This window comes from Somniosus microcephalus, chromosome 5, assembly GCF_052327205.1.
Source record: "Somniosus microcephalus isolate GS21.2 chromosome 5, FLI_Smic_1.0, whole genome shotgun sequence".
NCBI classification, from domain to species: Eukaryota; Metazoa; Chordata; class Chondrichthyes; order Squaliformes; family Somniosidae; genus Somniosus; species Somniosus microcephalus.
In genome coordinates this window covers 116714757-116735273 of record NC_140991.1, presented here as the reverse complement: position 1 = coordinate 116735273, position 20517 = coordinate 116714757, and the positions used below count along the sequence as shown (strand labels likewise).

Below are 20517 nucleotides of genomic sequence, written 5' to 3'. Positions count from 1 at the left end.
GGGTCAGCATTGGAGGATCGGGGATCGTGGGTGGTGGGGGGGTCAGAGGGTCAACAGTGGAGGATCAGGGATAGTGGGGGGTGGGGGGGTCAGAGGGTCAGCAGTGGAGGATCAGGAATAGCGGGGGGGTGGGGGTGTCAGAGGGTCAGCAGTGGAGGATCAGGAATAGCGGGGGGGTGGGGGTGTCAGAGGGTCAGCAGTGGAGGATCAGGGATCATGGGGGTTGGGTGTGTCAGAGGGTCAGCAGTGGAGAATCGGGGTTCGCGGGGGTGGGAGGGTCTGAGGGTCAGCAGTGGAGGATTGGGGATCGCGGGGGGTGGGGAGCATCAGAGGGTCAGCAGTGGAGGATTGGGATCGCGGGGGGTCAGAGGGTCAGCAGTGGAGGATCGGGGATCGCGGGGGGTCGGGGGGGTCAGAGGGTCAGCAGTGGAGGATCGGGGATCGCGGGAGGGACGACGACGGCGAGGTGGGGAGGGGGTGGGTTCGGCTGGAGCATCGGCAGTGGGGGTTGGCCGGGGATCGGTGGGGGGGATTGGAGGTTCTGCGGGGTGGGGGGGGGGTGGGGAGGGGCTGGGGGTCGGCCAGGGGTCAGGGAGCTGCAGGGAGGGAGAGAGCATTGGGTCCGGCCACCAGAGGATTGGGTCCGGCCTCAGCATTATCGATGGGGTGGAGTGGGGGGGAGGCCTCATGGTGGGGATCGGAGGCATGGGGAGTTGATCAGAGGCCCGGGGTGATGTCTCCGATCGTGGCGGGTGGTTTAGGCAGGGATCCTGGATCCAGGAGGTAGGTATAAAGCCACTTACCTCCTGATCCACCCGTCCTCGCCTTAGTCTAACTGCCAGACTTCATGAATTGTATGAAACTCGTCCACAGGCAGCTAAAAACAAAATGGAGGTGAAAAAAAGAGGCTTCCAGCTTCATCATAATATTTAAATTGACGTACTGCCCTCTGGGAGCGGGTTGGTCACCCGCCCTGCGTCCTGCCCCCGTTCAAACTGGAAGTGGGCAGGTTGGAGGCGGGATCAGGTCGGAAATCCCATTTTTAACAATTTAACTGCCCCCACGCCCCAAACCCACCCATTTTTCTAGGGGTAAATTCCGGCCATAGAGTATGAAAGCAAGGAAGTTATGTTAAACCTGATGCGCCTCAATAACTTCAAGGCTCAAAGTTAACTGGATAAAACAAGGCTTTTATTAGCAAAGAAAGATGCCTGTGTCTTCACCTAGCTTCACCTAGCATTCTGCTGTTCTGCTGCAAGACAAGCCTGGGCTTGTCTTAAGTAGGGCCAGGTATGAGCGGAGCCGACACACCCAATGGGGAGAAAGGGGGCGGTACACTATATACAATACAAGGTAAAACACCGGAGCAGGCAATACAATATATGTAGTTAAATACAGAGTCTGATGAATGACATATTTCATCACATTCACCCCTTCTACAGATTTAGTCTGTCCGGGGGTGTGATAGTCCTCTGTGACTGACGTAACGGTTGCGGTGCTGCGGGTGCTGGCTGGGTGTCCCGGGTGACCTCCTGGGTCTCTGCCGGGGGCGCCACCGGGGTTGTTGAAGGAGTAGGTGGTGGGGGTACCGTTGGCTGGTGTTCTTCTGGGGGTGATGAAAGAATAGTGGGTGGAGTGGGTGGGTAATAGTTGTTGTGGTTGTTGTCATTGTTGCTGTTGTTGTTGTAGTCATTGTCGTTGTTGCTGTTGTTACCGGCTGGGGCGAGGTCTTTTATGGACACAGTGTCCTCCCGTCCGTCGGCGTGCCGGACATACGCATATTGTGGGTTGGCGTGGAGCAGGTGCACTGGCTCCACGAGAGGGTCCGTCTTGTAGCCCCTCACATGCTTCCGCAAAAGTACCGGACCTGGGGTGGAGAGCCATGACGGTATGGATACGCCTGAGGTGGATTTCCGGGGAAACACAAACATTAGCTCATGAGGCGTGGCATTAGTGGCGGTACACAATAGTGACCGTATTGAGTGGAGCACATCTGGGAGGACTTCCTGCCAGCGGGAGATAGGGAGGCCCTTGGTCCTTAGAGTTAGGGTGACTGCCCTCCATACTGTCCCGTTCTCTCGCTCCACCTGACCATTACCCCGGGGGTTGTAGCTGGTGGTACGGCTCGTGGCAATCCCCTTGGACAGCATGTACTGGCGTAGCTCTTCACTCATGAAGGATGCCCCCCTATCCGTGTGGATATAGCTTGGCATACCGAACAGGCAGAACAGGCTGTTGAGGCATTTAATGACCGTGGCGCTGGTCATGTCTGGGCAGGGGAAGGCGAATGGGAAACGGGAGTATTCGTCCACAATGTTCAGGAAGTAAACATTGCGGTCGACGGACGGGAGGGGGCCCTTGAAATCTAAGCTAAGCCGCTCAAAGGGCCGTGTAGCTTTGATTAGGTGGGCTCTATCAGGGCGGTAGAACCGAGGCTTGCACTCAGCGCAAGTGCGGCAGTTCCTGGTCAGGGACCGAACTTCCTCAATCGAGTAGGGTAAGTTGCGGGACTTTATGAAGTGGAACAGCCGTGTGACCCCTGGGTGGCAGAGGTCGTTGTGGAGGGTCTGTAGCCGATCCCCGGTGGCGTTGGCACACATCCCTCGTGAGAGGGCGTCAGGGGATTCGTTAAGGGCCCTCGGCCGGTATATGATGTCGTACTCGAAGGTGGAGAGCTCGATCCGCCACCTAAGAATCTTATCATTTTTAATCTTCCCCCTCTGTTTATTATTGAACATAAACGCTACTGACCGCTGGTCGGTAAGTAGGGTGAAGCGTTTGCCGGCTAGGTAGTGCCGCCAGTGGCGCACTGCCTCCACGATGGCTTGGGCCTCCTTTTCCACGTAGGAGTGTCTGATCTCGGGCCCCTGGAGGGTCCTCGAGAAGAAAGCTACGGGCCGCCCCGCCTGGTTGAGGGTGGCCGCCAAGGCAAAGTCAGACGCATCACTTTCCACTTGAAAGGGAGTGTTCTCGTCCACTGCCTGTAGCGTGGCCCGCTCAATATCCTGCTTAATGCTTTTGAAGGCAGCATGGGCCTCAGCAGAGAGCGGGAAAGAGGATGCTTTCAAGAGGGGGCGGGCTTTATCGGAGTAGTTAGGGACCCATTGGGCATAATACGAGAATAACCCCAGGCACCTTTTCAGGGCTTTGGGAGTGTTGGGCAGGGGCAGCTCCCGTAGGGGGCGCAATCGGTCGGGGTCTGGTCCGATTTCCCCATTCTCCACCACGCTGCCTAGTATGCAGAGGCACGTGGTGTTGAAAACGCACTTGTCCTCGTTGTAGGTGAGGTTGAGTTTTTGTGCGGTTTTCAGAAACCTCGCGAGGTTTGAGTCGTGGTCCTGTTGGTTGTGGCCGCAGATGGTGACGTTGTCGAGATAGGGGAAGGTTGCCTGCAAGTGGTGGTCATCGACCATGCGGTCCATCTCCCTCTGAAAGACCGAGACCCCATTCGTCACCCCAAAGGGGACTCTGAGGAACTGGTAGAGGCGTCCGTTTGCCTCGAAGGCGGTGTACGAACGGTCCTCTGGTCTGATAGGGAGCTGGTGGTACGCTGACTTGAGGTCGATAGTGGAGAACACCCGGTATTGGGCGATTTGGTTCACCATCTCGGATATGCGGGGTAGCGGGTAGGCGTCTAGTTGGGTATAGATGTTGACTGTTTGACTATAGTCAATCACCATCCGCTTCTTCTCGCTACCCCTCACCACCACCACCACTTGGGCGCGCCACGGGCTGTTGCTGCGTTCAATAATGCGCTCCCTCAGGAGCCTGTCTACCTCGGTCGCGATAAACCGCCTGTCCTCCCAGCTGTACCTCCTGCTTTTGGTCGCTATTGGCCGGCAGTTAGGGGTAAGGTTCGCGAATAGCGAAGGCGGCTTTACCTTCAGGGTAGCCAGACCGCACACTGTGAGGGGCGGCTGGGTCCCACCGAACTTGAGCGTGATGCTTTGGTGGTGGCACTGAAAATCCAGGCCCAAGATCACGCTCACACATAAATCCTTCATAATTAACAGTTCAAAATTATTATATACAGTGCCTTTAACGGACAATCGTACCGCGCAGTAACCCGCAATAGTCGATATCTGGGTTTTGTCGGCCATAGAGATCGTGCCCTGAGTAGGGACTATAGTTAGAGAGAGTCGTTGTACCAGACCAGGGTGAATGAAGCTCTCCGTGCTCCCGCTGTCAATTAGACATTTAACCTTGCACCCGTTTACCTCGATGTCCACCATCGATTTGGATAGTGGGTGCGGTCTGGACTGGTCCACTGTGATCGACGCCACTGTAGGGCCCTGATCGGGACAAGATGGTGGGCCACACGAGGCCGGGTAAGATGGCGTCCACGATGTCTGCTCACGAGATGGCGGACCCCACGAGGTCGGACAAGATGGCGTCCAAGATGGCCACTCCCACGGCGCGCACGTGGCGGTGGCGGGTTTGCCTGCGGGGTTCCCTCTGCACACCTTCCCAAAGTGCCCCTTCTTACCGCACTTACAGCAGGTGGTGCCTTTCGCCAGGTACAGGTTCCTGGTGTGCTTCGGCTGCCCGCAGAAGTAGCATTTGGGGCCCCGATGCGTCGCGGCGGTCGTAGGGCTTCTGGGGGGAGAGCAGGGCCCCGACGGTGTTGGGCTACCGGGCGGGGAAGATGTGTTCCAACATGGCGGCGCCCTTGGTGCGTACGAGGCGGCGTGGGCCGCGCGGCCTGAAGAGTAGGAGTCAGAGTTCTTCTGAGCCACATCCAGCGATCGTGCTGTTTCCACGGCCTGTGTCAGATCTAGGCCCGTTTCCTCTAGCGGTCTCTGCCAGATGTAATTAGAGCTAAGGCCTGCGATAAAGGCATCCCGAATAAGCTCGTCTGTGTATACCGTGGCTTTCACGTCTTTGCATTTGCATTCTTTGCCAAGCACTTTTAGGGTGACTAGAAAGTCCTCTAGCGACTCTCCGGGTCGCTGTGTGCAGGTAGCAAGCAGATGCCTGGCGTACACCTCGTTGGTAGGCCGCTGATAGTGGGCCTTTAGAATGTTGCAGGCATCCAGGTAGGTGGCGGCGTCTTGGATGAGTGGAAAAACCCGGTGGCTTACCCGATTCTGCAGGATCCCGAGTTTCACATCTCCGGTAGCTTTAGAGGCTGTGACGGCTTCGGAGTGGGCCATAAAAAATTCCAAGCACTGGAACCAGTGTCCAAACCGTGCTGATGCATCCGAAGCATGCGGGTCCAAATCCAAGCGTTCCGGTTTCAAAAGTTGATCCATCGTTGAAAGTTTGCTAATAAAATTGATGCGCCTCAATAACTTCAAGGCTCAAAGTTAACTGGATAAAATAAGGCTTTTATTAGCAAAGAAAGATGCCTGTGTCTTCACCTAGCTTCACCTAGCATTCTGCTGTTCTGCTGCAAGACAAGCCTGGGCTTGTCTTAAGTAGGGCCAGGTATGGGCGGAGCCGACACACCCAATGGGGAGAAAGGGGACGGTGCACTATATACAATACAAGGTAAAACACCGGAGCAGGCAATACAATATATGTAGTTAAATACAGAGTCTGATGAATGACATATTTCATCACAAAACCTTTATAAATAACTGGTTAGGCCCCAGCTGGAATATGTTTCCAATTCTTGGCATCACACTTTAGGAAGGATGTCGAAGCCTTAGAGAGGGTGCAGAGGAGATTTACTAGAATGGTACCAGGGATGAAAGATGGCAGTTACGTGGAGAGACTGGAGAAGCTGGGGTTGTTCTCCTTAGAGCAGAGAAGGTTAAGAAGAGATTTGATAGAGGTGTTCAAAATCATGAAGGTTTTTGATAGAGTAAATAAGGGAAACTCTTTCCAGTGGCAGAAGGGTTGGTAACCAGAGGACACAGATTTAAGGTAATTGTCAAAAAAACCTGAGACGACATGAGGAAAACATTTTTTACACAGCGAGTTGTTATGATAACAGGAATGCACTGCCTGAAAGGGCGGTGGAAGCAGATTCAATAATAACTTTCAAAAGGGAATTTAATAAATACTTGAAAAGGAAAAATTTGCAGGGTTTTGGGAAAAGAGCAGGGGAGTGGGACTAACTGGATAGCGTTTTCAAAGAGCCGGCCCAGGCACGATGGTCTCCTTCTGTGCTGTAACATTCTATGAATACACAAATCATCTCTTCCCTCTTCCCTACTTGCACTCACAGAGCAAGAAGGTCCTACTTCAGACCTCCTTGATCGTCAGTGCCTCAGAAGGTTGAGCTTTCTTCCGGAGGTTATTGGACAAATATGTTATTGGACAAATATAGGCTGAAGACCTGCAGCACATGTCCATCAGGTGAATAACATTGTTTGTACTAGTCAGGGTCACCACTGCCTTAAACGTCTTTGTGTCCGGATCCATCCCGGCATGAGCATGTGACCTTTGCCACATTAGTCAGGTAGCTGCACTGAAGGACACTGATGCTCTGTTCAGAAGGGCTGCACAATTCATGGCTCATTACTCATTACTAATCCATAAATCTGGTATGTCTGCCCTCTTGTTGATTCTGGAACATATTGCTCCAGAAAACTATCTTGAATACACTTGAGAAATTCACTATGTTTCTGACTTGAGCTACTCACTTTTCCCAATCTGTATGAAAATTAAAGTCTCCCATTAAAACAACTCTGCTTTTGCTACAAACCTCTCTAATCTCTGACTTAATACATTCTGCCACTTCATTGCTGCTATCAGGAGGCCTGTAGACAACTTCCATTACAGTTCTAAATCCTTCCTTATTCCTCAATTTTAAACATTGAGTCTTCTCTGATTGCTTTCCCTTACCTATATCCTCTCTTACTAATGTTTTTTTTTCTTCATTTATGGGATGTGGGCGTCGCTGGCAAGGCCAGCATTATTGGCCATTCCTAATTGCCCTTGAGAAGGTGGTGGTGAGCCGCCTTCTTGAAATGCTGCAGTCCGTGCGGTGAAGGTACTCCCACAGTGCTGTTAGGGAGGGAGTTCCAGGATTTTGACCCAGCAACGATGAAGAGGTTGCGGGTTTGGGAGGTGCTGCCGAAGAAGCCTTGGCAAGTTGTAAAAGTTTTTTCATCAATAGGGCTAAACTTTCTCCTCTTCCAGTTTCCCTATCCTTTCTAAAGGCTTTGGGGGGAAAATTGGGTTGAGTTGCGTCTCTTGTCAGCAGGAGGTTAGTGGCGGCGGTAGCAAACTTGGGTTGTGCCCCTTGACCTATCACCGGATGATATGTCCAACGGGGTCAGGGTGGTGTATTTGCAGCCGTGGCAGCGCTACTTAAAGGACAGGTCTCCTCTTGAGTGTAGGGTTCTCAAAATTTCTGCACACCCCCAGAACAGAAGGAAAGGTCATTTTTAAAGTGATTTTGGAATATCACAGAAGAAATCTGTAAAAAGGACAACAGTGTGGTTGGGCCAAACAGAAGGATTTCAAAGAGTTTAATTTAAGGAAGAGATTTTTGGACTGGTTTCAGAGTTATTGGGCAAAAAGGATTTAATTCAAAATCCCAGGAAGATTTGGCTAGTTTAAAAAGACATGTTCAGACCTGTAGGAAAAGGCTGCGACAGGAATGTGGGATTGACCTCTGCAGAAGAACAGTTTGTGTATTCGAAAGTAGCCAGACTGTCTGGGAAGAACAATAAACGAAACTCAGCCCCTATCTGGGAATTTGCATTCAATCAATAAACCAGCCTCACCTAAAGCCCAAAGCCCAAAGCCCATTAAAACCCATGCATAAATGAACCTGCACAGAATTTGAAGGCCTTACAGGAAATCTAAGATTAAAAGACTGTTTGAGACATTCAAAACCACTTTACACCTTCTTCAACTACTCAGGAAGCTATACCGAAACCAGTTAACTAAATGGGACCAATAAGTGGCCCTTAACGAGCCAGTAAAAAAACTAACAAGATTAGCAGGTTTCGTTTTTGTATAAACTAAAGACAAGGAAGCAGTTCATGCAATGGGTTTGATCAGTACAGTTCGGACAGACACAGGAAAAGGCACAGCTCATTCGAAAGACATCAGCCTCGGGACAACAGAAGGAGAACGGAAGGAATCGCAGCAACCAAGGGCCCCACGAAACAAACAACCAACAATATTACCAACAACTAGGTGATATTGGGCCACCGCGACCAACAAGAAAGCAACCTGGAAGAAACCGAAAATCTGCAAGTTTTTCCCACTCTACAAACTATTCCTGCGTTTGGTGAGCATTTCCTGGTCCTCTGGAATTCAACCTAGTTAGTATAGTGGGATTGGGAGGGGTAAGGTATTTTTATCGATTGTCATTCTCCCTCACATATTCCGAAGTGTTCCCCCTTTTAGAGTGATAAGATTTATTGTGTATATTTTCTTGTCTCAAATAAAATCCAAGTTATTTTCACCAACTCAGTTGTCTGCTGCAATTTCATTACAACCCCCAAATAAGTCCAGGTCTAGAACCAGGGGAGTGGGAGCGATTCGAACCACTCAAAGGAGTCAGAGGTGAAGCTGACACACACACCACCCCCTACAGAAATGGCGACCGCGGCAGGACTCCGGCAACAGGGGTGCGATATAGTAGACAAAGGTTTGGGTGAGCAAACCATGATGGAGGAAAGGATTTCTGATTATGTGTTCAGTAAGGTGAATATCACGAAGAAGTGGATCACCACTCTGTTAAGGGCCGGGCATCCGGTAGATGCAGCAGCTAAGTGGTCAGAGGGGAGGGAACACAAGAAGTCCTTAGAGAAGGCAGTCTGGCCGATGTGTTTCAAAAAGCAGGTCCAGCTTTTGGACAGGCTCGTTGCAGCACAGGCAGCCGAGTTGAAGGAGTCAGCCCTGGAGATCCAGGATAAGGCTCTAGCAGGGGAGAAGCTACTGGTAGCATTGCAGGCCCTGAATCAGGAAAGGTTGTATTTAATCGGTGAACATAAGGCCCAGTTGGAATACCTACAGTGCCAAGTCACCGAAGCCAAGGGTAATGAGTTAAGGTTGCAGGAAAAGAACGCCCGCCTAGCAAGGCAAGTTAGCGAGCAGGAGGAGAAAGTAAAAGAAGTAAAGGCAGCTTAGAAGCTAGCGAGTGAACAGGGGTTTGAAGGTGCCGATCATGGCCCCTGCAAGGAGCAGATAGAAAATCTGAGCCTGGCCCTGAGGAAGGCAAAAGGCATGGTGTGCCTCATAAGCCCGAAGGCAGGCCAGGCAGATTTTATGGGAAACGAGGGGAGGACGGTTCAAACACCATTGGTAGTGCCCAGGGACGACCTGGTTGAGGAACAGGAGGTCTCACGACCACCGCCCGTAGCACCAAGTTTCAGTGAGGTCTGGCAGCAAGGGGGGGTGGAGCCAGAGGTGGGAGCGGAGGTGGAGTCGGGACCGATGTGCTCAGCCCGGCATCGGAGGTTCGGCCCACCCGTCAATGGCGACGATGAGGGACCTCTCCAAACCCAGTTCGTATTACCCTATAGCACCCAGCAGCTTAGGGCTATGGTGAGCCATATCCCTAAGCTCTCTGAAAAAGGGGACCGCTCGATCCACTTCAGGGAAGTAGAGCAGGCAGCCAGCGTCAATGACTGCGATGGTGCTGAGCAGGCCAAAATGCTGCTATTCTACCTGGAGAGTAGGCTCCTCCAATCCCTCTCTGACAAATGTAAGAAGGAGCAGAGTGGGTATGAGGCGCTCAGGGATGAAGTTCTGGAGCCCATGGGGATGAATGAGGGAAGTCCTTTCTCCCGTGTGGAGAAGACGGTCCAGCTCACAGGGGAAACCCCGCAGGCTTTTGTGGACAGGCTATGGCCGGTGTACTGGAGTGCCTGTCCGGGGACACCTAACCAGGCGTTCCTAAGCGGGGATCCACTGGCCCATTGGCTCCGTTGCCTGGTGGCAACCAGCTTGTCAAGGGTCCGGGCCAAGGCGGAAGTCTGGTTCGACCCCAAGAATCCCCAGACCACCGAACTTACGGTGATCAGACAGTTGACCCTAGCCTATAAGAAAGGTAGGGGAACCGATGCACACCCACCCAAGGGGAAGGTGCATGAGGTAAAACCCAGACCGGGTAGGAAAGAGTGACAGCAGGAAGGGAATAACCCTTCGAGCACAAAGCTCAATTGCTATGGGCGTGGGAAGGATGGACACTGGAGGAAGGAGTGCAAAAACCCTTGGAAAGATAACAAGGGAAAGAATTCCACAGCCCCAGCCCAAAAGATAGAGGCAGGGATCCCTCCTGGCGTGGTTGAGTCATTTTTGGACACCATGAGGTCCATATTGACTGGCCAGGGGAGAGTAGCAGCCAATACCGGTGCTCGGACCCCATCCGCCCCATCCGACCCACAGCCCTGACTAGAACCAGCGCAGCCTGTCGACCTGAGTCCCTTTGAAAACGACGAGGGGAGCAGGCCCTGTGTTAACATGTGGGTGGAGACAGTGCAGGGGAGATATTCGGTGGACACTGGAGCTTCCAGCACGGTGGTCCATTTGGAAGACCCGACCAATCCACCCAGGTCTAACAAGGTCCCATTTAGCCGAATGGGATTTACAGGGAACGAGCAGGTTGGGGGAATGGCCAAACCTTTGGCCATAGATTTAGGATCCCTCCCTACCATGTGGGAGGGTAACCAAAGGACCAACGAGGTGGCCAAGCAGAGGGCTAGGTAAGGAGAATCTTGGGATCCCTGTAGAGCAGGCCCGGTAGCCGCAGTCCGGGACAAGGGAGGCACACGGGGGCTAGTTTTGGCCCCAGAACTAAAGCAGGTCCAAACCCCTTAAGATCCCATCTGTAAGGCCGTCCCGGTAAGGGAAGAGAACGGGGAGTCCCTAGAAGGCCCGCTCAGGGCAGCGGACGAGGTTTTAAAACAGGCTGCTGGTTATATTAATCAGTGTGAACTGTTTAAACCCGAAAAGAGAAGACAACCAGTTGGGGTAGGGTCTGAGGATAGAAATCCTCAGCCTGCAGCGGGAGCGAGTTCACAGACTGCACAGACAGGCGCTGTGGCTTGCTTAAGGGGAGGGGCCATCCCGCCCACCGATTGGGACACTCCCCCACTCTTCTGGACTCCAGATGAGGCCGGACCCGAGGGCGAAGACCCGACCCCTGACCCAGGTTTAGAGGAGGAGGGACCCGAGGGCGAAGACCCCGCCCCGGACCCAGATTTGGGACCTGGAGGCGGGGACTCTCGGCCTGCAACAACAGGCTGCGAAGAGTTACCTGCCACTAGCCCAGGTTCGGGAGAGGTAAAGCCTAAGGAAGAAAATCCCTGGCCAGCGGCAGTGGTAAGCCCACAGATTGCACCGGAGGGGACAGCGGTTCGGGTTAAAGGCCCACCAGCCAAGAAAACCCCACCCGCCAAAGACCTTAGGAGGTCCCCACGGATGCCCCAGCCAAGGAAACCCTGGTCACCGGCTCCCCATTTCAAAGGGACACCCTCCCGAGTCAGGGGGAAGTCCAAGGACAGAGGTCCCCAGCCAGCAGCCGCAGGCTGTGAGGGACCAACAGTACAGGACAGTGCGGCCACACCGAAGGGAGCGGTGTGCCGCAGCCCTAACAGGAATTAGGCTGGCCGCCCGGAGACGGGCGGCGGATGTATATAGTAGGTAATTTAAGTAGGTATTTGGCTTAAGTCTGGGTGTTTAGCTTAAGTTAAGTAAGGTGATGGGTAGTTTTAATTAAGTAGTAGTCTGCTAAGAGTGTGTGTATTTGAGTCGAGGTCGTGAGACCCGACTATGCTTCACCCAAGCCAGTCTTGGGGACCTGGCTGTATGTTTTTGTATCTTTTGCAGAGGACTTTCAGGATGAAGGGGGGCATGATCCTACTCGCCCTGATAGGACTGAGCATTGAAAAAAGGGGTGACGTGGAGGAATCCCACATCTATGGGTGCTCAGGAGAGAGAGCAGCTATAGCAATCGACGGAAGCGGCGAACGAGATGTGGAGGAGCCCGCCGTCTACTTCCATGAGGGAAGGTGGCCAGGGTGGCTGGGGTCCAATTCGTCTCAATACTCCAGCCAGACCGGGTTCACGTATGGGGAGGCCTCCCTCCTGTGCCCCAGGGTACAGGTCGTTACCACAAGGGTTAGCGCCACTGTAGGGAAACGTGTATGTTTAACGTGCAAGGGACACATTCCTTTGGATAGGTGTTGGTGGCTCAGAAAGCTGAGCAAAGATATGAGACACCCCGCAGTCGAGTGGGAACGGTTGGGGAACAATACCCACCGGACGATTACAGGGACTCACGGGGGATTAAGTGTGTGTTGGGACAGGTGGTGGGAACCGGATCAAGGGATTTATGTCTTTATGTGGGGGTCAGAAAGGGTCTGCCCCGCAGGCATATCTATCATTTTCCACCAGCAGTGGCGAGACGCCGGGAAGGGGATGAAGTGGGATACGAGCCGAGAGGTGTGCGCGGTCCCATACTCCCCGATCCCAGTCAATGCCACTGAGCTTGTAACCCACCCCCGAAAGCCCCTGCCCACGACCTAGGCAGCAAGGGAAGGGTGCCCCGCCACCACCAAGGGACCAGGGAATGGGCTGGTACTAGTGCCTACAGATCAGGTACTATACCAGGGGGTACACTACGTGGTAGCCTCTGTGATTTTAAATCTCACCGAGGTACATTTACCGGAGTGGTCCCCCAAAGAAACAGATCAGCTATAGCAGGCCCTATTAAAGGAGATGTTCAGGAAATTTTATGAGTTCGATTTCGCCAATGTCGACAAAACCGAACTGTACACCACACCCCATGAGTTTTTGGGTAATGCAGGGAGACAAAGAAGGGGAGTGTGGAATGATGTTTTTACTGCGTTTAACACTGGGTCCTCTGTCATCAACAGTTTGGATGACATAGAATTACAGACCCAGATAAACGGTTTAAAAACACAGTTAAAGAAAATCCTAATGGGTGAGAACAAATTAGTGGCCTCGGAGTTGCATGAGGACCAGGCCATGACGGTCCATTTAAAGGAGATTATAGCGGAGTTGGAGAAGCACGCAAAGACTGTAAATGCCCTCATAAGGGAGGACAGAAATGCTTCTGACCAGGCTGCGCAGAACGAGGTGTGCATGCTGTATGGGGCGTGGTTGCTGGGCGAGGGCCGCAGTAACCTGGAGGATTTAAAACAGGGTTTAGTCCCCTCCTGGATCAGCAACAAGCACCTCGCAACCCTCCACCCGTTTGAGAGGCATTAAGCCCGTGCCAACTCCGGCTAGCTTCTGAAGCCTACCCAGTCCCAGTGCATTGTGGACGGTCCAACCACACCATCATGAGTATAGTAGTTAGGATGCCGGTCATGGGTAGGACAGCCCGACCCGCGCCGGTATACAGGGTGGAGAACATTGGAGTCATTCAAGGGGGTGCGCACATTTGTTTCACAGCAGTCCCAGCTTACGTCATAAAGTGGGAGCATGCTATGACAGGTACTGACTTCTCGGGGTGCCGGAGCTGGGGAGCACACATAATCCTGTGTCCCCAGCACTTGAACGTCTATTCAAAACCACAGTGCGGGTTCAGAGCTGCTGGCGCGAAACCTATAAATTGTACCATGGAGGCAAAGGCACAAGGCCATGTTCCCCCGTAGGTAGCATATATAGGTGGGACATATTGTGTCACCACAGGAGCGTCCCACTTCCAGCATGGACAGCATAGCTGGTGTCTGGTTAGTGACAGCAGTTTCTGTTTTAAACCCGAGGCAGAATTTCAAGTGGCCCAGGAACGAATTGTCCCCATTCCTGAACCCTCCACTGTTCACCTCACTGTAAAAGAGAATTTTACCAACTTGCAAAAGTATGTAGCGCATTTCGGCTATGAAATTTCCCCTCTCCCAGAACACCTTACCAAAATACTCAAAGCAGTTATAGTTTCACAGAAACATTTTTACACTCTGGAGCAGAAAACAGTAGAGATAGGGGCTAAGGTATTGGACATTGTGATCCCACCCTGGTGGGACATTTTCAATAATATAGAGGTCCCTTCATGGATCAGACTGGCTTCCCACATTCTCGTGGTTTGCCAGTTGGGGATAGTGTTGTACCTAGTATACCAAGGGAAAGGGTCAGATACTAGAATTCCAAAACCAAAGGGCCTGGAAGGAACACTATGTTAAGATGGAGGGAGATACATGTGTTTGAATTTGCTGTTTGTATTGTTGATTAAAGATTGTGGTTTTTTTTAATGTTCTTTTATTGGTTTTAATAAAGATGTTCAAACGTGTTTGTAATAAAGATAATGTGTACCAAGTGGTGCAGGGGTGTTGGACCCCCTCCATGCTTGGATGTGTGTAAACGACTGTAATATTATTCTATGCTTATGTACACCACATTTTTACAGAATGGGAAATACATGTGTCGTGGGTATATTAGATAGATAATTGCAGGGGAAGGTTGACTATGGAGGGTCGGAATTTTGCTCACCTCATCAGGATGATACTTAAAGCAAGTTTAGTATCAACAGAGGGGGGAGTGTAAGTGCAGGGTTCTCAAAATTCCCGCACTCCCCGTAATTATGGATCAAGGGACCCTGTTTGGACAAGTTATTAAAAAATGGGGTACCCAAAATGGCTTCTGCAGCCTCGTGACCAAACTGACAGGATTTTGAAAGCAAGGTTCTGCAGACAAGCAGGCCCGGAGATGAAACTTAAAATGCAGGAATCTGTGAAAAGGGACTCTCTGGAGCCAGTCAGACAAAGTAAACACAGAATACGCATTCATTCGACTTGAAATAAATCAAGCTAGAATGGGCCTATAATCGAGGCCATTAGGTTTCTGCATATTTAATCAGTAATAGCTCACAGTAGCCATCAAGTCAGGATGGGGACAATTAGGTCTTATCCATGACAAACAACAGGGACATCGGGGCCATTAGACCCGGCGACAGCCACTCTAAAAGTTGTTAAAGCAAATGATTGTAATCATTTAAACAAGCCCGCCAAAAGTTAAACAATGGACTAACCAGATTTGGCGCGCAGATAAGGAGCTGAAGAATGGGTGTAATTGTAAGCCCCATCAGTGGTAATCGTGCTCTTCGCTTGGTGCTTGCTCCTGCTCTCATCGTTTGGCTTTTGGCCTGCTGTCGCTCGTACTCGCGCCCTGGCCTCGTGGCGGGTTCTCTTCTCGCTCCCCGCACTGATTAACAACCAAGGACGCCCATTACACCGGGGCCAAACGCGGGAGGAGAATGAGACCCGAGTTCAAAACCACACAGGACACACAGGCCACAAACGGGCAGACGAGGCGAGACCGCACCTTGAGTGTTGTGTGCAGTTTTGGTCGCCTTACCTGAGGAAGGACGTTCTTGCCATGGAAGGAGTGCAGCGAAGATTCACCAGGCTGATACCTGGGATGGCAGGAATGACGTATGAGGAGAGATTGTGTCGATTGGGCTGATACTCACTGGAGTTTAGAAGATTGAGAGGGGATCTCATCGAAACCTAGAAAATTCTGTCAGGCCTGGACAGACTAGATGCAGGAAGGATGTTTATGATGGCCGGGGAGTCCAGAACCAGGGGTCATAGTCTAAGGATAAGGGGTAAGCCATTTAGGACTGAAATGAGGAGGAATTTCTTCACCCAGAGAGTGGTGAACCTATGGAATTCTCTGCCACAGAGGGCGGTGGAGGCCAGTTCATTAAATATATTCAAAAAAGTGTTGGATATATTTCTTAAGGCTAAAGGGATCAAGGGATATGGGGAGAAGGCAGGGACAGGGTACTGAATTTGGATGATCAGCCATGATCTAATTGAATGGCGGAGCAGGCTCGAAGGGCCGAATGGCCTACTCCTGCTCCTATCTTCTATGTTTTTTTCTATGTTTATGAGATGAGATGAGGAAGAAGGTAAACCAATAAAAGCAGAGAGGGGCAGCAAAAGACGCATTGGGAAAATCCGAATGCCTAGTTATAAGCTGGTGTTTGCTGAATAAGTTGGCGTTGCATGCATGAACATTGCGAATAAGCAGGCATTCGAAGAGTGGGTGGCAGCGCCCGTGACAAATATACTAGCATTCAAAGGATGGGTAGTAAAATCCTTTAGATGATAAAGACCGCCAATCGACTCCGATCGTAACATTACCGCCGACGACCGCCCGAGGGAGAAGAAGAAGAAAACCCATCGCGACGAGACGACGACGGTAGCTGAGGAAAAGGGAGGGTGCTTCGCATCAACAACTTCAGCTCCGCACCCTGAGACCATGTGGCGACGGGGTACCCTAAAGGACAGTGGGAGCGGACCTCAAAACTCATAACCGTTTAAGCAACAGGTTTTGGGATCGGTGAGCATGAATTCCTGGCCCCTCATAGCTTAATCTAGTTAGGTATAGGGGGTGGGATAAGGAAAAGGGGATTGTTTAATGTAGTTGTTTTCCCTCGATGTGCCGTGTGTTCCCCATTCCCATATAAGTGTAATTGTTTTATGCCTGTAATTTTTCATACCAGTAATTCTGATAAGATTGTTCTATTCTGCTTTTAATAAAATGTTGGTTTTCTTGCACCAAACCACTTGTCTACTCGATTTTCTGTATCGCCGCCTGTACCTAAGTCCGATGTCTAGAACCCAGGGGTGTGGGAGCGATTCAAACCGCTCAAAGGGGACAGCCAGAGGCGAAGCTGGCTGGGCACGACACACCACCTCCTACATGAGTACCGGGCTGTTTTCCCGGCACCCTGCTCCCTGGTGGTCTAGCAGGGCCCTGGTGCATGCAGTGTTAGGCCCCTCTCCTTTAATCAGGGGAGGGAGGCCTGCAATGATGTGGTGTTACGTGTCAACGCGCGTGGCGCTGTTGCACGTAGCGTTGCGACATTGAGTAGTAGCCCCCCCAAGAAGGAGGTGGAGCGCTTCCAGTATGCACATGGGTGTATCAAAAAATGTTAGTGTTAAGTTTCAGTTATTTTGATTACACACATAAATGTTTTTATTTGCACCACTTTCGGGTCTTGTCCATTTTTGCCTCAAACCTTGGATGTGGCTTTGTCACTTGGAGTGAATGGTGAGACATTAATTAATCTCGCGCATTGGGGCGTTGGGTGAGAGGAATATATTGTTCATTGTAGGGATGCTTTATGGTGTTGTTGGGGAGGGGAACTTAGTACAGCATGTGGCAGGGAAGTGGCTGCATTGGAGTAAGTTAAGTAAATCTGGCCATGATGAGGCCATCCCTAGTCTCCCGGGCAGCAATATGCATTGCAGCTGGTGCCATCTTCACTTCAGGTTCCTCCTCCCCCTCATCTTCCTCTTCTTCCGAAGAGGCTGTGCGCTCTGCGCCTTGCTCCTCCTGCAGCTCCAATCCTCGCTGCTGCGCTCTGTTGTGCAGTGCACAGCAGACGGTGATGATTCTGGAGACCCTGGCTGCTGCATACTGAAGGGCTCCTCCAGTTCCGTCAAGGCATCTGAAGTGCATCTTCAGCATGTCTATTGTTTGCTCTATGACACATCTGGTGAACATGTGGCTCTCATTATAATGCTTCTTGGCCTCAGTACTTGGCGGCTCAAGGGTATCATGAGCCAAGTCTTCAGTGGATAGTCCTTGACTCCAAGCAGCCAGCCGGTAAGTCTGTTTGGAGGTGCGAAGAGCTGAGGGAGGGTGGAATGGCGGAAAACGAAAGAGTCATGATAGCTGCCAGGGAACCTGGCGCACACACGCATGATCCTCTTTTTATGATTGCAGATGAGCTGCACATTGAGGGAGTGGAAGCCCTTGAGGTTCACAAACACTCCTGGGTGATGTGGGGGTGTCTTGATGGCCACATGTGTGCAGTTGATGACGTCCTGCACCTGTGGGAAGCCAACCAGAGCCGCAAAGCCGAGCGCCCGCTCAGTAACACTGGGCTCATCAGTGGAAAAGTTGATATAATTGGCTGACTTGTGAAAAATGGCATTGGTGACCTGGGTGATGCATCTGTGGGCGGCCGACTGCGAGATCCCGCAAATGTTGGCTGCAGATCTCTGGAAGGTGCCTGAGGCAAAGAGGTTGAGGGTGGTGGTGACTTTGACAGCCACTGGTAAGGCATGTCCACCAGGCCCACTTGGCAGCAGGTCTTGTTCCAGCAAGCTACAAATGTCTGTGACGACCTGGCGCGATAGCCTGAGCCTCCTGAAGCACTGCTACTCAATCATGTTGAGGAAGCTCATCCTCTGCCTGTATACCTTGTGTTGGGGGTATCACCTCCGGTGCGCTGCAGCCCTGTGGTGATCCCCTCCCTCCTGTGGACTATCAGATCAGCGAGGAGAAAGCTGCTGTTGTGGTTGCTGCTTTTGCTGCTGGTGTGGCTGGTGTTGTTGGAGGCGGGGCTCATCTTGGTCCGATTCTGAGGACCAAGTTGAGACAGTATAAGCAGCACTCAGGCTGATATAGTAGAAGGCAGGTAGAGATCAGAGGGCCAATCCCTCAATGTTGTGATAGTGAGTAGCAATGTGGTGAGAGTGGCATCTGAGGTTTCACAAATGACCTGCAAGCTGCAGACACCTAAATCTGTGGACAAAATGGAGAGAGCAAGAGCCTTTCCATGAGGCAAGTAATGAGGTGTAATGTTGCAGTATTTATGTGCTTTTCCCAGCTGTCAGTGAATGAACTCTCCAATGGCCACTGAGCTTCTGCCTGCCCTTCACAGGCGAGATATCCGACCTCCGTGAATACCGTGCTCCTGCAGTTAAAGCCACAAGCTGGTGTTAAAATCACTCTTAAGGGTCTCTCAACAAGCATTTAATGATATCAATGAGATCGCCGCCTCTGCTGATCAGGTCCATGTTGTGCCTTCAAAGCCGCCCAAGTTAAATGCGTGAGGTGTCGGGATGACGCTCGCTATTTCTGGTATTTTTACTGCTGACTTGCCCCCAAACCCCCATGCTCGGCAACGGGAAAATTCCAGTCAGCTGTTAACTTCCACTGACTTGCAGTTTTTTAAAGTTAAAAAACGAAGTTAAATTTCAGTTTAGTAAAAATACATTTACTGTACAATTCACCCACTACTTACCAGTGAAGTCCCACTCTCAGCAAATTCCTGTCTTCACGCTATTTAGCCAGTCACTCTGTTTAGCAGATTCACCCAACTCTCACCTGGCTCTGTGCTGCAGCTCTGACTTTCAGGAGAGCCTCCACCTTCACCTCACTCACTCCTTTTATATTCTCAGGGCCTAGGGTAATCAGCATAGCATGTTCAAATTGACTCAAATTTGGGGCTTTGCTTCCGTTTGGCTTTGTTCCTTCTGTAATGAATCTCAGAGAAATAAGGGACGATTTTATGAGGCTTGACTGGTAATGCGGAGTCTTGTTACTTGCAGGCATAGTTGCTAAATTGGGCGCGCAGACTCACACACCTGACATATAATACGCCAAATTTTGTGAGGTGGGATTTTGGTGGACCAAATAAAGTTGTGCTTCAGGCAAGTTTAATCCTCTTTTAAAATGTGTTAATAATGTAAATATGATCACTCACTGAATTTCAAGACTTTGAGCCATCGTTCTATCCTAGTGTGCACCTCACTAACATAATGTAGGCACATGACTGTCCCATGGGCTTGGCCTGCCTTAGTATAATCCCTCAAGCAAGGCTGCTGTTTTTGGAGTTGGGGGTGAGCTGTTGAGTTCTTGCTGTGAGCATTTCTGTATTTTTGCATTTAACATTTTGTATAGCTTTTTTGCCTCTGCATTTCAGCATTTTTTGCAATGCCTTCATTTTGTCAGTCAAGACTTTTCAACAGTCTTTTCAATTGTCGTTGCATTGCAAGGCACAGCTAATGATGTTCGAATATCTTCGGCTGTTCCTACTGTGCTGCATGAATTAGATGGGGAGGATGATATTATCAGAGGCCAAAGCCTTCAGATGCAACAACACCTAAGGCAGTATGTTCATGCCCATCAATGCTCAAAGACCCATATGTGTGAACCAATGCCTACTTTTTATCTCAGAGAATTTGTCGCCTCTACTTCACTGTAGTGACAAAGCTATGCCATCTGCTGCAGGCTAATTTACAGACAACTTCAAGGAGTGGGACAACTCTTCCTGTGGCTGTGAAGGTCACAATGGCATTAAACTTCTTAAACAGGTAAACATCTAGGTAAACGCAGGGGGACTCTTGCCGGATAAAACAGTCTGCAGTTCATCCCTCTATAACAGAAGAAGGGGATCAACAGCAACTGTGGAAAGAAAGTCCATGATGAATTCATCATACTTGAACTCTGAGTGGAGTGGGTTTGCAGGAATGGGCTTGAAGGGCTAAATGGTCTTTTCTTGTTCTAGATTTCCCAATATACTTATGTCGTAACGTTAGGGATGATTTTGCGATCCCACACTCCAAGTAGAGAGCTGAGCTCAGGTTTGAGAATCAAGATTACAGTGCTGTAGCCCTTGCTCCATCTCACACTCTCTGTGAGTGTAGCTTCCCCACTAGGATCGTGGAATTACCACTTTTGAGTTAAGTTCCAAAATGTTGTGAAAAACATGCTATGGCTTTAGCCTCCACACATACTGGGGTTTGTGGGGATATGGGGCTACCCTAGTTACAGGTTGATAAAATAATTTGGTGACAATTTATTTGTAATTTTTTAGCAGTACTGTACTGACCAATATACAAC

General features: G+C 50.8%; 1 pseudogene; it reads right to left on the bottom strand.

Moving 5' to 3' along the window:
* The window catches only part of LOC147117268 (uncharacterized), a 36484-nt pseudogene extending 17257 nt beyond the window's left edge, over positions 1-19227 (bottom strand).
* Between the last annotated feature and the right edge of the window lie 1290 nt (positions 19228-20517).